We start from the raw sequence: 7,408 nt of genomic DNA, 5'->3' as shown, positions 1-7,408 counted from the left end.
GCCCTTCAATTAACCCCACATGTGTTTATCGGCCAGGTTGGCACCATAAACCTTAACTATCTCAATGAGTAAGGAAGGACCGAAAGGAACAGAAACTATGGATTGCTTTCTGTCCCTTTGCTATTCATGCTTGTCCTTGTAAGAGTGTGTTTGTGCGTGTGTGTGTCTGTACATTCATGCATGCGTGTACATACGTACACACACAGGGGCACTGACATGCATCAGAAGCCACATCAGAAAGTACTTCAAATGCAGAAAAAATAGGCAATGGAATTTCAAGAGACATGAACAGCCAAGGGACCCTGTCACATCCTTTCTGAGATGTGTTACTTCACTGCGTTGTATAAGAATTAGGTTGGAATGTGTCTTTCTGGAAGGACTGTGCATTAAAAAATAGTCCAAAGACACCCGATGGCATCGACCCTCCAAGACAAAGTGGAGTTGCTCCCTTACGGAGCAACTTTCTCCTGAGTCTACTTAGAACGAACCACAAAGCTTGGACTCGCCACTAGGTCTTTTTCATTAGACTTTGCTGTTGCAAGATGGGGAGGAACGCTGACAAGATTTCTGAGGAAAGATACGATGTGTGTTTGCCTTGGCAGTGTGGTTGTTGGGGGTGATGTGGAGTATGTGTGCTGACTGTGTGGGTGGTAAGCATGTGTTGTGTCTGGGTGATGTTCAGATGAGGTTTGTGTGCATGTATGGTACGTGTGTGCTATTTGCAGCACATGTGTTCTGTGTCTGTGTGATTTGTACACAGGCTTTGTGGTGTGTTCGTCTGTGTGTGCAACGTGAAATGAATATGACCTAAAGTTTTCTCAGCGACCCTTTTCTCTGGGTTGGACAGCACATAGCCTTTGCTTTCTTCCCCTCTCGTGTTCTGACACTCACGACAAAGACTCAATGGTTTGTATCTGAGTCAAGTGTTCCCTGGGGCTTTGTTCCCACCACCCCCTCCTCCTTCCTGTAAATCCATTTTATGCGTTGGCGTTGGAAGATGACATCTTGTTACATCATGTTAGACAGCACCATAATTTTTTCCAGCAAACCATTTCCAATCTGGCTAAGCGGACAGAACTGAACAAAGACAGACAACCCGCCAGTCGGCCTCTGAGGAGCCTTGTCTTCCAATCAGAGGTCGGAGAGCTGGTTTAAGGCTTAACTCCTTGGCTTAGAGATGCAGAAAGGCAGTTCCAGCACCCAGCTCTCCCACATGGTCTCCTGGACATGGGGTGCCTGCAGCAAGGGGGCAGGGGGAGTGTTCCACACAGGGCAAGGTTGATGCTGTGTCTGAGGTCCTTCCCATACAGTGGACAGGCCAGGCCCATCTTCGGCTTCCCAGCTGCAGCTGCTATTTATATTCCAGAGTGTTTGCCCTTCTGCCTGTGACCCTCCCGGTCAGCGCGAGGCCTGTATTTAAAGAGAGCTGTGCCAAGCTTGAGTTCATTCCGCCCTTTGCTGCAGCTTCCCTTTCAGCCGTCCCGGTTCTGAAACCCAGTGAGGAGCACTCCCCATGCCGCCCCTCCCCACAGCCTGGTAGGTCAGGCCTCAGCCCGGGTGTCTGAGCCCCCTCAGGCCCACTGTGTATCTACATGTCCAGCCTGCGGTGCTCTGAGAAGCAGCTCTGAATCGCACGTGGTGCTGTGGATCAGAGACCTGCTGCAGGTGGGTGATTTGCCCAAGAGCTCCTTCCCTAACCAGTTGCCCTTGAGTTAGCACCCACGCCTGGAGACTGCACAGAGTGTTGGAGCCGAGCTGTCTCCTTGAGGTTTCCATGGCTGATTTTTCAGGAGGAGATTTCCAGGCCTTTCCTCCGCCTCCGAGGTGTCTCTCAGTGAGCCTGGACCTCCAGCCTTTCAGGGAGCAGCACAGCACAGGAATAATTCATGCCACCCAGGAACACTACTCCTTCCAAACACAGTATCTCATCATGCCAGCCGTCAGCACACTACCTGTATTACCTAGAGAAGGAAGGCACGACACCTAGTTGCTAAATGCCTTCAAGTTATCTCTGTCTCAAAGCAATCCTGTGTACAACAGAACCAAACATGGCCCGGGATCCGCCATCCTCCTACTTGCTGTTAACGGGTCACCATGCCAATCTATCTTCTCAGTGGTCGTCCTCTACCAAGCATGATGACCCGTATCCAGGGGCTGATCTATCCTGGGGAGAAAGACTAGGCTTTCTACTCTCATAAAGCGTTACAGTCTTGGAAACTTACAGGGGCAGTTTTACCTTGTGCTATAGGGGTGCTGTGTGTCAGCCTTGTACGTTTTGTGAGAACACAGGACTTAGAACCAGGTGATGATCCTGGTGATGCTAGTTTGAGCCCCACTCAAACCCCCTACGCTGGCTGACCTTGGGCAAGGCCATGAAGCCCTGATGACACACAATGAGAGTGCCTGCCTCCCTGGGCACTGCGGATCCTGCATCCGTCAAAGCAGTCTAGAAGCTTCCCTACTCACAGTCCATGATTTCAATTTCTCACATCTTTCAAAAAATGTAATAGAAAGGAAGACAGGAAGGAATCAATGTGCTTTAGAGATAATGGGGAGGGGGATTCCTAGTTGTGACGCCATCTGCCGGCAAACAGAGTTATGAAATATTTTTTAAATAAATCATTTTATTGGGGGCTCTTACAGCTCATAACATCCCATACATTGATTGTATCAAGCACATTTGTACATATATTGCCACCATCCTTTTCTAAACATTTGCTTTCTATTTGTATCAACTTCTCTTCTCCCCACACCCCTTGAAATACTTTTTTAATGAAAGGCACTCGGATCTAAATTTAGCAGGTATTCATAGTAAATGAAGTACAAGTTAGTAAAAATGTATTGGATATATGTAATATGCCAGCCGATGTAGCCAGTAGTAGAGATACAAAGGAAAGTAAAGAGATGATCATTAAAATGGGGTGCTTTGTGACAAAAATGAACAAACCGAAAAAGCAAACTCATTGTCATGGAGTCAATGCTGACTCGTAGCAACCCTATGTTAGGTGCCTTCTAGTCAGTTCCTATCCAGAGCGACCCTGTGCACAGCAGACCAAAACACTGCCCGGTCCTGCACATCCTCCTCACAGCTGTTCCTATTCTCGAGCCCATTGCTGCAGCCACAATGTCAACCCATCTCCTTGAGGGCCTTCCTCTTCTTAGCTGACCCTCTAGTTTACTAAACATGATGACCTTCTCCAGGGACTGGTCTCTCCTGACAACACAGACAAAGTATGTCGGATGAAGTCACACCATCCTTGCCTCTAAGTCCTTCTAAGACAGACTTGTTTGTCCTTCTGGCTGTCCATGGTACTTTCAATATTCTTCTCCAGCACCACAATGCAAATGCATAGATTCCTCTCTGGTCTTCTTTACTCCATGTTCAACCTTCACGTACATATCAGGTGATCGAAAAGGGATCAGGCACAGCTTAGTCCTCAGAGTAATATCCTCGCTTCTCTATACCATAAAGAGGTCTTGTGCAGCAGATTTACCTAAAGCCATATGTATTTTGATCTCTTGAAGTTGATAAGGATTTTGTCTTGCTTAAATCCATAATCAATTCCCATGGAAGCAGCAGTCAAGACAGACCCTATAGGACAGAGGAAAACTGCCGCTGTGAGTTTTGAACCTGTAACTCTTTATGGGAGGAGCAAGCCTCACCATTCTGCGGTAGAGCCGCTTGTGGATTTGTTAGCCCGCCAACATGTCATCCACTACACCACCAAGGCTGCTCACCAAATGGAAATACAGATCAATATAGCAGAAAAGAGAATCTGGAACTCAATCGAGATATGTAGATTTAGGAAATGATCAATAAGAAGGGAAGAAAAGAAGTGTTTAATAAATACCATAGGTACTTAGTATGGGCATCACTGGTTATAAAGTTGAGAAAGATTTCTTTACAATACTTTATATCTTTAAGGAACTCCAGCCATGCTGGGAATTATATCTACATAGAAAAATTATAAGACAAAGCTATCAGAAAATCAGCACAGAGCCTTTGCCAGATCAGTGAGAAGGTTCTCAGTTTTGAAGCAACAGAATAAATGACCAAGATTGACAGGCACAAATAAATATTTCAAGAGCTTTCAGATAATGAAAAAACAGTAAATCTAATATAAAATGCCAACCAAGGGCTGGAAAATGTTTTTTTTTTTATCAATGCTAGCAAGAGTATACAGTGCTACTTTATAGATTACTTACTCACTCAACAAAATAAAGTAAAACATTAAGATCTCAATACGCAAATGAAAAAACATGTCATTTCTAAATAAGACACTATAGATTGCTTATAAATGCAAGGGGTGGGGGAGCTCATCTTTATAATTAAATAGACAAAGATTTATGGAACACTGAAGCTTCACTTTACATTGCTGAATAGGAGAAGGTAGAATAAAATGTAGTCAGTTGGTGCTGAGCCTGGAGAGTCATCCATTATGGGTGGCAGAGGAAATTGTTATTATCCATCTGGAAAATAATATGACAATGCATAGAAAACCCCATCCAAGTATTCACAGCCTTTGATCTAGGTATTATTCTCCTGGGAATTTATCCTAAATAAAGACATCCACGACAAAAAAAGCTATGTGCTTGATGTGATTAGGCATTTTGTATGGTATAATAAGCCAGATCGATACTACATGGTCAACGAAAGGACAGAGCAGAGGAATCCCCATTGTCATAGTGGTGATTCCCATTCATCCTGACCCAACAAGGCAGAGTGCAGCTGCTCCTTGGGGGTTCTGAACCTGTACCTCTTTATGGGAGCAGACAGCCGAGGTTTCCCTCCTTGGGGTGGCTGGGCTTGCAGTGCTGACCTGGCAGTTCGCAGCCATGTGTGTGAAGTGATTAGGTACCGAGCCTTTTAGCCAATGCACCGCCAGGGCTCCTGCTTCATATCCGCTGGAATGTCTATAATAATGGTGAAGGCAGAAAATAATAAGTGTTGGTGAAGATATAAGGAGAGTGGAGCCCTTTACATTGCTCCTGGTCACGTACACTGTGGAAACAGTTGGTAAGTGAGTGAAAAGTTAACCCTAGAGTTGCCATATTGTTGCTGTTGTAGGTGCCATCACGTCTGCTCTGGCACATAGGGATCTTATACACAACCAAATAAAATTCTACCGGGTCCTGTGCCATCCTCCCAATTGGTCCTATGCCTGAGCCCATTGTTGCAGCCACTGAGTCAAGCCATCTCATTAAGGGCCTTCCTCTTTGTCACCGCCCCTCTGCTTTACCAAGCACGAGGTCCTTCTCTTGGAACTGGCTTCTCCTGATAAGATGTCAAAAGTATGTAAGATGAAGTCTTGCTATCTTTGAGGAGCACCCTGACTGTACTTCTTCCAAGATAGATTTGTTTGTTCCTTTCTGCAGTTCACGATACTTTCAATATTCTTCTCCAGCACCACAATTCAAATGCATCAATTCTTCCTGGGTCTTCCTTATTCAACGTCCAATTTTCACATGTATATGAGGCAATATAAATTCCATGGCTTAGGTTGGATGAGTTATCATATGACCTAGCAACTCCATTTCTGTTTATATGAGAGGGCTTTAAAAAGTCTGTAAAAGAATGGAATGAGAGATATTGACTTTTTTCCCCACAAACTTTTTGAAACCCCCTTGTATAACTGAGAGATATGTTTACCTAAAATCTTGAATGCAAATAATCTTAGCAACACTATTCATAAGAACCAAAAGTAGGATCAACTCAAGTGTCCATTGACCTATGAGTGAATAAACAAAAACTGGCATATCTGTAATAAAATATTGTTGTTGTTAGGTGCTATTGAATAGGTTCCAACCTATAGCGACCCTATGTATCAAAGAATGCCACACTGCCTGGTCTTGTTGTTATGTTGGAGCTCACTGTTGCAGCCGCCATGTCAATCCATCTCATCAGGGATCTTCCTCTTTTTCCCTGCCCTTCTACTGTACCAGGCATCATGTCCTTTCCCAGGGACTGGTTTCTCCTGATCACGTGTTCAAAGGACGTGAGACACAATCTCGCCGTCCTTGCTTTGAAGAGGCGTCTGCCTGTACTTCTTCCAAGTACAGATCTGTTCGTTCTTTTGGCAGTTCTTGGTACTTTTTTTTTCCAGACAAAATTTCATTTATTTGTCATTAGAAATAAATATTTCACAATATATAATGATATTTTGTTTTTGTGATGAATCACTAGGCTCTAATTATGTTCCATTTGTAACAATGAAATACATCCTGCATATCAGATATTTACATGACGATTCATCACAGTAGCAAAATGACAGTGGTGAAGTAGCAAGGAAAATAACTTTATGGTTGGGGATCACCGCCACATGAGGAACTGTAGGAAAGGGTCGAGGCAATAGGAAGGTTGAGAACCACTGCTCTAGAGCAAAGACATGTCCTTGAGAACTCTGAGAGCAGCCCCACTCTGCACACGTGTGGGGCGGGTCTAGGGGGCGCTGTGAACTGGAAACCAACAGTGACACAGAAGCAGGTGCTCCGAGGTGCGTGAGAGCAGGCGCTCTATCGGCCTGATTTCCTGTAGTTTTTGCCTCGGTTTACCTGTTTCAGGAGAGGAGGTGATACACTGGAACCCCCTGACAAAGCACGGACTACATTTCCTACCTAGGAAAGGCTTGCTCCAGGCAGATTGATTGGTTTATTCTCACTCCATGAGGAAGGGGTGGGGAGGCGGGGAGGGTAGGGGTATTAGTGGGGATGAGGGACCAGAGCAGGCACCAGGGCTCCTGTGATCAGGGAGACTTGGTAGGAATCTGGACTGGGTGATGGATTCTGGTGGGTGCTGGTCACTCAGAACTCAGTCATACTTCAGAGCAGAGACCCTGAACTGGCCCTTTATCTGCAGGTATTCCAGGGGGCAGCTGCTCAGCCTGTTGGGAAAGGTCAGCTGGTCTCCATCTGGCAGCTTCACTGTAAAACTGGTCCATCTCATAGGTGATCTTGAACTTGACCTCCGACCCTGGGCCAAAGCAGTGGAGGTGTGTTTGTTGCTCCTCCCCCCAGCCACCGCCATCCTTAGAGTCGCAGAAGATGGTGGACTCCATGAAGCGAGGATTGAAATGCAGATTGAGTTTGTCAGCCCTTCGGCCCAGGTTAATCTGGATCCTAGCAGCCCCATTGCCTATTCTGTCTTTGATCTTCAGGGTTCCTCCCAACTTCATGTGCATGTTGATGATCTCAAAATTGTCCATCACAGGGACAACTCCAGTGGCAGCTCCGGGACTCATCTCTTGGTCCTTTCAACATCCTTCGCCGGCACCATAATTCAAATGCTTCTATGCTTCTTTGGTTTTCCTTATTCCATGTCTAATGTTCGCATGCTTATGGAGTGTATGGAGTACTTACATGTGCTGAAGCATGGACAACCCTTAAATGGTGTGTTCAGTCAAAAGCTAGA

This window comes from Echinops telfairi, unplaced genomic scaffold (genome assembly GCF_000313985.2).
Source record: "Echinops telfairi isolate 266 unplaced genomic scaffold, ASM31398v2 ScPeMD7_10;HRSCAF=50, whole genome shotgun sequence".
Classification (NCBI taxonomy): domain Eukaryota; kingdom Metazoa; phylum Chordata; class Mammalia; order Afrosoricida; family Tenrecidae; genus Echinops; species Echinops telfairi.
Note: the sequence above shows the minus strand (reverse complement) of the source record.